This window comes from Phyllobates terribilis, unplaced genomic scaffold, assembly GCF_046119375.1.
Source record: "Phyllobates terribilis strain yellow unplaced genomic scaffold, ASM4611937v1 Scaffold_4213__1_contigs__length_63642, whole genome shotgun sequence".
NCBI classification, from domain to species: Eukaryota; Metazoa; Chordata; class Amphibia; order Anura; family Dendrobatidae; genus Phyllobates; species Phyllobates terribilis.
This window is the reverse complement of record NW_027366965.1, coordinates 33,399-45,486: the sequence shown is the minus strand read 5'-3', so window position 1 is coordinate 45,486 and position 12,088 is coordinate 33,399. Positions and strand designations below refer to the sequence as shown.

Below are 12,088 nucleotides of genomic sequence, written 5' to 3'. Positions count from 1 at the left end.
CACAGGTATATAAAGGCTCAGAGCCTATTATGACACGCGCAGCCAGCGTTCCATTGCCACATTCCATCTACTGCAGGCAGGATACCTGGCTGGCTGAATGTCGCTGAGAAGCTCACAGAGACCGCCATAAGCAACAGTTTAACAGAATGCCACAGACTAATCAACCAAACTTTTTGGGTTGGGTTCTCTTTTATAGTCTGCAGGCATTAAATGAAAGAAGTCAGTGTTCCAGCAGAAGGAGACAACGTTTCAGAAAAGGCATTGTAGCAAACCAAAAAAGAAATTTTAAGCGCAGCAGTGTAACCAGCGCACATACCTGTTAGCTCGGGTGAGTTTAAAAGGCTGCTGTTGATAACAAGGGCATTTGCTAAATAGATGGTGTGTGTGCAACAATATACTGAAAGGTCAATTATATTGTGCAGCTTATCTCACCACCTGTAGTTATTTAGGTGAAAGCTCCAAAATGCTTGCCTAATATGTCTGTTTATCCAAAAGGAAGTAGAAAGGGAGAGCTAGAAAGATAGCATTGCATCACATTACATGGCAATGCAATGCACAGTTGCTGAAGTTGAACCAAAATGAGCTTGTAATCTGGCTTCTGCAACTTTGAACATGAAAAATCCAATGAGGAGAAGAAAAGCAGAGCCAAAGAGTCCATCCCAAAATCCGACAAACAAGCAAAATGAACAAAAAACATTGAATTCAATTCTTTCTGATTTTAGAAACTGCATTAAAGAAGGGGTGCACCGGTCCTGGAGATACTGCAATACCAGGTCAATGCGTGGAGTGGACAGAGCAAGCTCTTTTTCCATCTCCCTGTTCTAAAAATCCATTTAATATATGGTCCCCAGATAGGGGACGTATCAGATATTAAACTGATAAGAACAGATACTACACTTGATCTTAGCCAAAAGGCCGAGAAGCGATAACCAGAATTGGTTTCAAACTACGGAGCCACCCAAGGATCCTAAAAAGTCCATTTGTGGAGATGAGCTCCTGGACTCCCGTTAAGAAGACATGTTGTCAACCTCTAGATCCCTTACATGCCTGCACTTTTCGGCTTGCTGCTGCTGCAATCCACGCGTTTTAGATCTGCATAACTCCACCTCTTTAAACACAGCACCTTCACCCCCTGCTGTTCCCACCCGCCTCAACACCGTTGGAAGGGAGGAGAACCAATTAAGGCGGGGGGTGGGGTGGAACGAGCAGCTGTCTACCCTTAGCAGGAGGGCTCCTGATTACATACCTCTCCTGCTGCTGCTGCTGCTGCTGGCTGTCCAGCAGCAGACTGAAGGTGGCTGCTGCTGTGCACAGGTATATAAAGGCTCAGAGCCTATTATGACACGCGCAGCCAGCGTTCCATTGCCACATTCCATCTACTGCAGGCAGGATACCTGGCTGGCTGAATGTCGCTGAGAAGCTCACAGAGACCGCCATAAGCAACAGTTTAACAGAATGCCACAGACTAATCAACCAAACTTTTTGGGTTGGGTTCTCTTTTATAGTCTGCAGGCATTAAATGAAAGAAGTCAGTGTTCCAGCAGAAGGAGACAACGTTTCAGAAAAGGCATTGTAGCAAACCAAAAAAGAAATTTTAAGCGCAGCAGTGTAACCAGCGCACATACCTGTTAGCTCGGGTGAGTTTAAAAGGCTGCTGTTGATAACAAGGGCATTTGCTAAATAGATGGTGTGTGTGCAACAATATACTGAAAGGTCAATTATATTGTGCAGCTTATCTCACCACCTGTAGTTATTTAGGTGAAAGCTCCAAAATGCTTGCCTAATATGTCTGTTTATCCAAAAGGAAGTAGAAAGGGAGAGCTAGAAAGATAGCATTGCATCACATTACATGGCAATGCAATGCACAGTTGCTGAAGTTGAACCAAAATGAGCTTGTAATCTGGCTTCTGCAACTTTGAACATGAAAAATCCAATGAGGAGAAGAAAAGCAGAGCCAAAGAGTCCATCCCAAAATCCGACAAACAAGCAAAATGAACAAAAAACATTGAATTCAATTCTTTCTGATTTTAGAAACTGCATTAAAGAAGGGGTGCACCGGTCCTGGAGATACTGCAATACCAGGTCAATGCGTGGAGTGGACAGAGCAAGCTCTTTTTCCATCTCCCTGTTCTAAAAATCCATTTAATATATGGTCCCCAGATAGGGGACGTATCAGATATTAAACTGATAAGAACAGATACTACACTTGATCTTAGCCAAAAGGCCGAGAAGCGATAACCAGAATTGGTTTCAAACTACGGAGCCACCCAAGGATCCTAAAAAGTCCATTTGTGGAGATGAGCTCCTGGACTCCCGTTAAGAAGACATGTTGTCAACCTCTAGATCCCTTACATGCCTGCACTTTTCGGCTTGCTGCTGCTGCAATCCACGCGTTTTAGATCTGCATAACTCCACCTCTTTAAACACAGCACCTTCACCCCCTGCTGTTCCCACCCGCCTCAACACCGTTGGAAGGGAGGAGAACCAATTAAGGCGGGGGGTGGGGTGGAACGAGCAGCTGTCTACCCTTAGCAGGAGGGCTCCTGATTACATACCTCTCCTGCTGCTGCTGCTGCTGCTGGCTGTCCAGCAGCAGACTGAAGGTGGCTGCTGCTGTGCACAGGTATATAAAGGCTCAGAGCCTATTATGACACGCGCAGCCAGCGTTCCATTGCCACATTCCATCTACTGCAGGCAGGATACCTGGCTGGCTGAATGTCGCTGAGAAGCTCACAGAGACCGCCATAAGCAACAGTTTAACAGAATGCCACAGACTAATCAACCAAACTTTTTGGGTTGGGTTCTCTTTTATAGTCTGCAGGCATTAAATGAAAGAAGTCAGTGTTCCAGCAGAAGGAGACAACGTTTCAGAAAAGGCATTGTAGCAAACCAAAAAAGAAATTTTAAGCGCAGCAGTGTAACCAGCGCACATACCTGTTTGCTCGGGTGAGTTTAAAAGGCTGCTGTTGATAACAAGGGCATTTGCTAAATAGATGGTGTGTGTGCAACAATATACTGAAAGGTCAATTATATTGTGCAGCTTATCTCACCACCTGTAGTTATTTAGGTGAAAGCTCCAAAATGCTTGCCTAATATGTCTGTTTATCCAAAAGGAAGTAGAAAGGGAGAGCTAGAAAGATAGCATTGCATCACATTACATGGCAATGCAATGCACAGTTGCTGAAGTTGAACCAAAATGAGCTTGTAATCTGGCTTCTGCAACTTTGAACATGAAAAATCCAATGAGGAGAAGAAAAGCAGAGCCAAAGAGTCCATCCCAAAATCCGACAAACAAGCAAAATGAACAAAAAACATTGAATTCAATTCTTTCTGATTTTAGAAACTGCATTAAAGAAGGGGTGCACCGGTCCTGGAGATACTGCAATACCAGGTCAATGCGTGGAGTGGACAGAGCAAGCTCTTTTTCCATCTCCCTGTTCTAAAAATCCATTTAATATATGGTCCCCAGATAGGGGACGTATCAGATATTAAACTGATAAGAACAGATACTACACTTGATCTTAGCCAAAAGGCCGAGAAGCGATAACCAGAATTGGTTTCAAACTACGGAGCCACCCAAGGATCCTAAAAAGTCCATTTGTGGAGATGAGCTCCTGGACTCCCGTTAAGAAGACATGTTGTCAACCTCTAGATCCCTTACATGCCTGCACTTTTCGGCTTGCTGCTGCTGCAATCCACGCGTTTTAGATCTGCATAACTCCACCTCTTTAAACACAGCACCTTCACCCCCTGCTGTTCCCACCCGCCTCAACACCGTTGGAAGGGAGGAGAACCAATTAAGGCGGGGGGTGGGGTGGAACGAGCAGCTGTCTACCCTTAGCAGGAGGGCTCCTGATTACATACCTCTCCTGCTGCTGCTGCTGCTGCTGGCTGTCCAGCAGCAGACTGAAGGTGGCTGCTGCTGTGCACAGGTATATAAAGGCTCAGAGCCTATTATGACACGCGCAGCCAGCGTTCCATTGCCACATTCCATCTACTGCAGGCAGGATACCTGGCTGGCTGAATGTCGCTGAGAAGCTCACAGAGACCGCCATAAGCAACAGTTTAACAGAATGCCACAGACTAATCAACCAAACTTTTTGGGTTGGGTTCTCTTTTATAGTCTGCAGGCATTAAATGAAAGAAGTCAGTGTTCCAGCAGAAGGAGACAACGTTTCAGAAAAGGCATTGTAGCAAACCAAAAAAGAAATTTTAAGCGCAGCAGTGTAACCAGCGCACATACCTGTTAGCTCGGGTGAGTTTAAAAGGCTGCTGTTGATAACAAGGGCATTTGCTAAATAGATGGTGTGTGTGCAACAATATACTGAAAGGTCAATTATATTGTGCAGCTTATCTCACCACCTGTAGTTATTTAGGTGAAAGCTCCAAAATGCTTGCCTAATATGTCTGTTTATCCAAAAGGAAGTAGAAAGGGAGAGCTAGAAAGATAGCATTGCATCACATTACATGGCAATGCAATGCACAGTTGCTGAAGTTGAACCAAAATGAGCTTGTAATCTGGCTTCTGCAACTTTGAACATGAAAAATCCAATGAGGAGAAGAAAAGCAGAGCCAAAGAGTCCATCCCAAAATCCGACAAACAAGCAAAATGAACAAAAAACATTGAATTCAATTCTTTCTGATTTTAGAAACTGCATTAAAGAAGGGGTGCACCGGTCCTGGAGATACTGCAATACCAGGTCAATGCGTGGAGTGGACAGAGCAAGCTCTTTTTCCATCTCCCTGTTCTAAAAATCCATTTAATATATGGTCCCCAGATAGGGGACGTATCAGATATTAAACTGATAAGAACAGATACTACACTTGATCTTAGCCAAAAGGCCGAGAAGCGATAACCAGAATTGGTTTCAAACTACGGAGCCACCCAAGGATCCTAAAAAGTCCATTTGTGGAGATGAGCTCCTGGACTCCCGTTAAGAAGACATGTTGTCAACCTCTAGATCCCTTACATGCCTGCACTTTTCGGCTTGCTGCTGCTGCAATCCACGCGTTTTAGATCTGCATAACTCCACCTCTTTAAACACAGCACCTTCACCCCCTGCTGTTCCCACCCGCCTCAACACCGTTGGAAGGGAGGAGAACCAATTAAGGCGGGGGGTGGGGTGGAACGAGCAGCTGTCTACCCTTAGCAGGAGGGCTCCTGATTACATACCTCTCCTGCTGCTGCTGCTGCTGCTGGCTGTCCAGCAGCAGACTGAAGGTGGCTGCTGCTGTGCACAGGTATATAAAGGCTCAGAGCCTATTATGACACGCGCAGCCAGCGTTCCATTGCCACATTCCATCTACTGCAGGCAGGATACCTGGCTGGCTGAATGTCGCTGAGAAGCTCACAGAGACCGCCATAAGCAACAGTTTAACAGAATGCCACAGACTAATCAACCAAACTTTTTGGGTTGGGTTCTCTTTTATAGTCTGCAGGCATTAAATGAAAGAAGTCAGTGTTCCAGCAGAAGGAGACAACGTTTCAGAAAAGGCATTGTAGCAAACCAAAAAAGAAATTTTAAGCGCAGCAGTGTAACCAGCGCACATACCTGTTAGCTCGGGTGAGTTTAAAAGGCTGCTGTTGATAACAAGGGCATTTGCTAAATAGATGGTGTGTGTGCAACAATATACTGAAAGGTCAATTATATTGTGCAGCTTATCTCACCACCTGTAGTTATTTAGGTGAAAGCTCCAAAATGCTTGCCTAATATGTCTGTTTATCCAAAAGGAAGTAGAAAGGGAGAGCTAGAAAGATAGCATTGCATCACATTACATGGCAATGCAATGCACAGTTGCTGAAGTTGAACCAAAATGAGCTTGTAATCTGGCTTCTGCAACTTTGAACATGAAAAATCCAATGAGGAGAAGAAAAGCAGAGCCAAAGAGTCCATCCCAAAATCCGACAAACAAGCAAAATGAACAAAAAACATTGAATTCAATTCTTTCTGATTTTAGAAACTGCATTAAAGAAGGGGTGCACCGGTCCTGGAGATACTGCAATACCAGGTCAATGCGTGGAGTGGACAGAGCAAGCTCTTTTTCCATCTCCCTGTTCTAAAAATCCATTTAATATATGGTCCCCAGATAGGGGACGTATCAGATATTAAACTGATAAGAACAGATACTACACTTGATCTTAGCCAAAAGGCCGAGAAGCGATAACCAGAATTGGTTTCAAACTACGGAGCCACCCAAGGATCCTAAAAAGTCCATTTGTGGAGATGAGCTCCTGGACTCCCGTTAAGAAGACATGTTGTCAACCTCTAGATCCCTTACATGCCTGCACTTTTCGGCTTGCTGCTGCTGCAATCCACGCGTTTTAGATCTGCATAACTCCACCTCTTTAAACACAGCACCTTCACCCCCTGCTGTTCCCACCCGCCTCAACACCGTTGGAAGGGAGGAGAACCAATTAAGGCGGGGGGTGGGGTGGAACGAGCAGCTGTCTACCCTTAGCAGGAGGGCTCCTGATTACATACCTCTCCTGCTGCTGCTGCTGCTGCTGGCTGTCCAGCAGCAGACTGAAGGTGGCTGCTGCTGTGCACAGGTATATAAAGGCTCAGAGCCTATTATGACACGCGCAGCCAGCGTTCCATTGCCACATTCCATCTACTGCAGGCAGGATACCTGGCTGGCTGAATGTCGCTGAGAAGCTCACAGAGACCGCCATAAGCAACAGTTTAACAGAATGCCACAGACTAATCAACCAAACTTTTTGGGTTGGGTTCTCTTTTATAGTCTGCAGGCATTAAATGAAAGAAGTCAGTGTTCCAGCAGAAGGAGACAACGTTTCAGAAACGGCATTGTAGCAAACCAAAAAAGAAATTTTAAGCGCAGCAGTGTAACCAGCGCACATACCTGTTAGCTCGGGTGAGTTTAAAAGGCTGCTGTTGATAACAAGGGCATTTGCTAAATAGATGGTGTGTGTGCAACAATATACTGAAAGGTCAATTATATTGTGCAGCTTATCTCACCACCTGTAGTTATTTAGGTGAAAGCTCCAAAATGCTTGCCTAATATGTCTGTTTATCCAAAAGGAAGTAGAAAGGGAGAGCTAGAAAGATAGCATTGCATCACATTACATGGCAATGCAATGCACAGTTGCTGAAGTTGAACCAAAATGAGCTTGTAATCTGGCTTCTGCAACTTTGAACATGAAAAATCCAATGAGGAGAAGAAAAGCAGAGCCAAAGAGTCCATCCCAAAATCCGACAAACAAGCAAAATGAACAAAAAACATTGAATTCAATTCTTTCTGATTTTAGAAACTGCATTAAAGAAGGGGTGCACCGGTCCTGGAGATACTGCAATACCAGGTCAATGCGTGGAGTGGACAGAGCAAGCTCTTTTTCCATCTCCCTGTTCTAAAAATCCATTTAATATATGGTCCCCAGATAGGGGACGTATCAGATATTAAACTGATAAGAACAGATACTACACTTGATCTTAGCCAAAAGGCCGAGAAGCGATAACCAGAATTGGTTTCAAACTACGGAGCCACCCAAGGATCCTAAAAAGTCCATTTGTGGAGATGAGCTCCTGGACTCCCGTTAAGAAGACATGTTGTCAACCTCTAGATCCCTTACATGCCTGCACTTTTCGGCTTGCTGCTGCTGCAATCCACGCGTTTTAGATCTGCATAACTCCACCTCTTTAAACACAGCACCTTCACCCCCTGCTGTTCCCACCCGCCTCAACACCGTTGGAAGGGAGGAGAACCAATTAAGGCGGGGGGTGGGGTGGAACGAGCAGCTGTCTACCCTTAGCAGGAGGGCTCCTGATTACATACCTCTCCTGCTGCTGCTGCTGCTGCTGGCTGTCCAGCAGCAGACTGAAGGTGGCTGCTGCTGTGCACAGGTATATAAAGGCTCAGAGCCTATTATGACACGCGCAGCCAGCGTTCCATTGCCACATTCCATCTACTGCAGGCAGGATACCTGGCTGGCTGAATGTCGCTGAGAAGCTCACAGAGACCGCCATAAGCAACAGTTTAACAGAATGCCACAGACTAATCAACCAAACTTTTTGGGTTGGGTTCTCTTTTATAGTCTGCAGGCATTAAATGAAAGAAGTCAGTGTTCCAGCAGAAGGAGACAACGTTTCAGAAAAGGCATTGTAGCAAACCAAAAAAGAAATTTTAAGCGCAGCAGTGTAACCAGCGCACATACCTGTTAGCTCGGGTGAGTTTAAAAGGCTGCTGTTGATAACAAGGGCATTTGCTAAATAGATGGTGTGTGTGCAACAATATACTGAAAGGTCAATTATATTGTGCAGCTTATCTCACCACCTGTAGTTATTTAGGTGAAAGCTCCAAAATGCTTGCCTAATATGTCTGTTTATCCAAAAGGAAGTAGAAAGGGAGAGCTAGAAAGATAGCATTGCATCACATTACATGGCAATGCAATGCACAGTTGCTGAAGTTGAACCAAAATGAGCTTGTAATCTGGCTTCTGCAACTTTGAACATGAAAAATCCAATGAGGAGAAGAAAAGCAGAGCCAAAGAGTCCATCCCAAAATCCGACAAACAAGCAAAATGAACAAAAAACATTGAATTCAATTCTTTCTGATTTTAGAAACTGCATTAAAGAAGGGGTGCACCGGTCCTGGAGATACTGCAATACCAGGTCAATGCGTGGAGTGGACAGAGCAAGCTCTTTTTCCATCTCCCTGTTCTAAAAATCCATTTAATATATGGTCCCCAGATAGGGGACGTATCAGATATTAAACTGATAAGAACAGATACTACACTTGATCTTAGCCAAAAGGCCGAGAAGCGATAACCAGAATTGGTTTCAAACTACGGAGCCACCCAAGGATCCTAAAAAGTCCATTTGTGGAGATGAGCTCCTGGACTCCCGTTAAGAAGACATGTTGTCAACCTCTAGATCCCTTACATGCCTGCACTTTTCGGCTTGCTGCTGCTGCAATCCACGCGTTTTAGATCTGCATAACTCCACCTCTTTAAACACAGCACCTTCACCCCCTGCTGTTCCCACCCGCCTCAACACCGTTGGAAGGGAGGAGAACCAATTAAGGCGGGGGGTGGGGTGGAACGAGCAGCTGTCTACCCTTAGCAGGAGGGCTCCTGATTACATACCTCTCCTGCTGCTGCTGCTGCTGCTGGCTGTCCAGCAGCAGACTGAAGGTGGCTGCTGCTGTGCACAGGTATATAAAGGCTCAGAGCCTATTATGACACGCGCAGCCAGCGTTCCATTGCCACATTCCATCTACTGCAGGCAGGATACCTGGCTGGCTGAATGTCGCTGAGAAGCTCACAGAGACCGCCATAAGCAACAGTTTAACAGAATGCCACAGACTAATCAACCAAACTTTTTGGGTTGGGTTCTCTTTTATAGTCTGCAGGCATTAAATGAAAGAAGTCAGTGTTCCAGCAGAAGGAGACAACGTTTCAGAAAAGGCATTGTAGCAAACCAAAAAAGAAATTTTAAGCGCAGCAGTGTAACCAGCGCACATACCTGTTAGCTCGGGTGAGTTTAAAAGGCTGCTGTTGATAACAAGGGCATTTGCTAAATAGATGGTGTGTGTGCAACAATATACTGAAAGGTCAATTATATTGTGCAGCTTATCTCACCACCTGTAGTTATTTAGGTGAAAGCTCCAAAATGCTTGCCTAATATGTCTGTTTATCCAAAAGGAAGTAGAAAGGGAGAGCTAGAAAGATAGCATTGCATCACATTACATGGCAATGCAATGCACAGTTGCTGAAGTTGAACCAAAATGAGCTTGTAATCTGGCTTCTGCAACTTTGAACATGAAAAATCCAATGAGGAGAAGAAAAGCAGAGCCAAAGAGTCCATCCCAAAATCCGACAAACAAGCAAAATGAACAAAAAACATTGAATTCAATTCTTTCTGATTTTAGAAACTGCATTAAAGAAGGGGTGCACCGGTCCTGGAGATACTGCAATACCAGGTCAATGCGTGGAGTGGACAGAGCAAGCTCTTTTTCCATCTCCCTGTTCTAAAAATCCATTTAATATATGGTCCCCAGATAGGGGACGTATCAGATATTAAACTGATAAGAACAGATACTACACTTGATCTTAGCCAAAAGGCCGAGAAGCGATAACCAGAATTGGTTTCAAACTACGGAGCCACCCAAGGATCCTAAAAAGTCCATTTGTGGAGATGAGCTCCTGGACTCCCGTTAAGAAGACATGTTGTCAACCTCTAGATCCCTTACATGCCTGCACTTTTCGGCTTGCTGCTGCTGCAATCCACGCGTTTTAGATCTGCATAACTCCACCTCTTTAAACACAGCACCTTCACCCCCTGCTGTTCCCACCCGCCTCAACACCGTTGGAAGGGAGGAGAACCAATTAAGGCGGGGGGTGGGGTGGAACGAGCAGCTGTCTACCCTTAGCAGGAGGGCTCCTGATTACATACCTCTCCTGCTGCTGCTGCTGCTGCTGGCTGTCCAGCAGCAGACTGAAGGTGGCTGCTGCTGTGCACAGGTATATAAAGGCTCAGAGCCTATTATGACACGCGCAGCCAGCGTTCCATTGCCACATTCCATCTACTGCAGGCAGGATACCTGGCTGGCTGAATGTCGCTGAGAAGCTCACAGAGACCGCCATAAGCAACAGTTTAACAGAATGCCACAGACTAATCAACCAAACTTTTTGGGTTGGGTTCTCTTTTATAGTCTGCAGGCATTAAATGAAAGAAGTCAGTGTTCCAGCAGAAGGAGACAACGTTTCAGAAAAGGCATTGTAGCAAACCAAAAAAGAAATTTTAAGCGCAGCAGTGTAACCAGCGCACATACCTGTTAGCTCGGGTGAGTTTAAAAGGCTGCTGTTGATAACAAGGGCATTTGCTAAATAGATGGTGTGTGTGCAACAATATACTGAAAGGTCAATTATATTGTGCAGCTTATCTCACCACCTGTAGTTATTTAGGTGAAAGCTCCAAAATGCTTGCCTAATATGTCTGTTTATCCAAAAGGAAGTAGAAAGGGAGAGCTAGAAAGATAGCATTGCATCACATTACATGGCAATGCAATGCACAGTTGCTGAAGTTGAACCAAAATGAGCTTGTAATCTGGCTTCTGCAACTTTGAACATGAAAAATCCAATGAGGAGAAGAAAAGCAGAGCCAAAGAGTCCATCCCAAAATCCGACAAACAAGCAAAATGAACAAAAAACATTGAATTCAATTCTTTCTGATTTTAGAAACTGCATTAAAGAAGGGGTGCACCGGTCCTGGAGATACTGCAATACCAGGTCAATGCGTGGAGTGGACAGAGCAAGCTCTTTTTCCATCTCCCTGTTCTAAAAATCCATTTAATATATGGTCCCCAGATAGGGGACGTATCAGATATTAAACTGATAAGAACAGATACTACACTTGATCTTAGCCAAAAGGCCGAGAAGCGATAACCAGAATTGGTTTCAAACTACGGAGCCACCCAAGGATCCTAAAAAGTCCATTTGTGGAGATGAGCTCCTGGACTCCCGTTAAGAAGACATGTTGTCAACCTCTAGATCCCTTACATGCCTGCACTTTTCGGCTTGCTGCTGCTGCAATCCACGCGTTTTAGATCTGCATAACTCCACCTCTTTAAACACAGCACCTTCACCCCCTGCTGTTCCCACCCGCCTCAACACCGTTGGAAGGGAGGAGAACCAATTAAGGCGGGGGGTGGGGTGGAACGAGCAGCTGTCTACCCTTAGCAGGAGGGCTCCTGATTACATACCTCTCCTGCTGCTGCTGCTGCTGCTGGCTGTCCAGCAGCAGACTGAAGGTGGCTGCTGCTGTGCACAGGTATATAAAGGCTCAGAGCCTATTATGACACGCGCAGCCAGCGTTCCATTGCCACATTCCATCTACTGCAGGCAGGATACCTGGCTGGCTGAATGTCGCTGAGAAGCTCACAGAGACCGCCATAAGCAACAGTTTAACAGAATGCCACAGACTAATCAACCAAACTTTTTGGGTTGGGTTCTCTTTTATAGTCTGCAGGCATTAAATGAAAGAAGTCAGTGTTCCAGCAGAAGGAGACAACGTTTCAGAAAAGGCATTGTAGCAAACCAAAAAAGAAATTTTAAGCGCAGCAGTGTAACCAG

The 12,088-nt window shown here is 45.2% G+C and overlaps 9 non-coding genes across 9 annotated transcripts; all 9 read right to left on the bottom strand.

Moving 5' to 3' along the window:
* Positions 1-736: 736 nt before the first annotated feature.
* LOC141249004 (U2 spliceosomal RNA) lies at positions 737-927 on the bottom strand. Its single transcript, XR_012311977.1, has one exon. It is a non-coding gene; the product is annotated as a U2 spliceosomal RNA (small nuclear RNA).
* A 1,118-nt stretch (positions 928-2,045) lies between these two features.
* Positions 2,046-2,236, bottom strand: LOC141249003 (U2 spliceosomal RNA). Its single transcript, XR_012311976.1, has one exon. It is a non-coding gene; the product is annotated as a U2 spliceosomal RNA (small nuclear RNA).
* A 1,118-nt stretch (positions 2,237-3,354) lies between these two features.
* LOC141249002 (U2 spliceosomal RNA) lies at positions 3,355-3,545 on the bottom strand. The gene has a single exon (XR_012311975.1). It is a non-coding gene; the product is annotated as a U2 spliceosomal RNA (small nuclear RNA).
* Positions 3,546-4,663: 1,118 nt separating this feature from the next.
* Positions 4,664-4,854, bottom strand: LOC141249001 (U2 spliceosomal RNA). Its single transcript, XR_012311974.1, has one exon. It is a non-coding gene; the product is annotated as a U2 spliceosomal RNA (small nuclear RNA).
* Positions 4,855-5,972: 1,118 nt separating this feature from the next.
* On the bottom strand, positions 5,973-6,163 carry LOC141249000 (U2 spliceosomal RNA). Its single transcript, XR_012311973.1, has one exon. It is a non-coding gene; the product is annotated as a U2 spliceosomal RNA (small nuclear RNA).
* A 1,118-nt stretch (positions 6,164-7,281) lies between these two features.
* Positions 7,282-7,472, bottom strand: LOC141248999 (U2 spliceosomal RNA). The gene has a single exon (XR_012311972.1). It is a non-coding gene; the product is annotated as a U2 spliceosomal RNA (small nuclear RNA).
* A 1,118-nt stretch (positions 7,473-8,590) lies between these two features.
* LOC141248998 (U2 spliceosomal RNA) lies at positions 8,591-8,781 on the bottom strand. The gene has a single exon (XR_012311971.1). It is a non-coding gene; the product is annotated as a U2 spliceosomal RNA (small nuclear RNA).
* A 1,118-nt stretch (positions 8,782-9,899) lies between these two features.
* LOC141248997 (U2 spliceosomal RNA) lies at positions 9,900-10,090 on the bottom strand. The gene has a single exon (XR_012311970.1). It is a non-coding gene; the product is annotated as a U2 spliceosomal RNA (small nuclear RNA).
* A 1,118-nt stretch (positions 10,091-11,208) lies between these two features.
* On the bottom strand, positions 11,209-11,399 carry LOC141248996 (U2 spliceosomal RNA). Its single transcript, XR_012311969.1, has one exon. It is a non-coding gene; the product is annotated as a U2 spliceosomal RNA (small nuclear RNA).
* Positions 11,400-12,088: the final 689 nt, after the last annotated feature.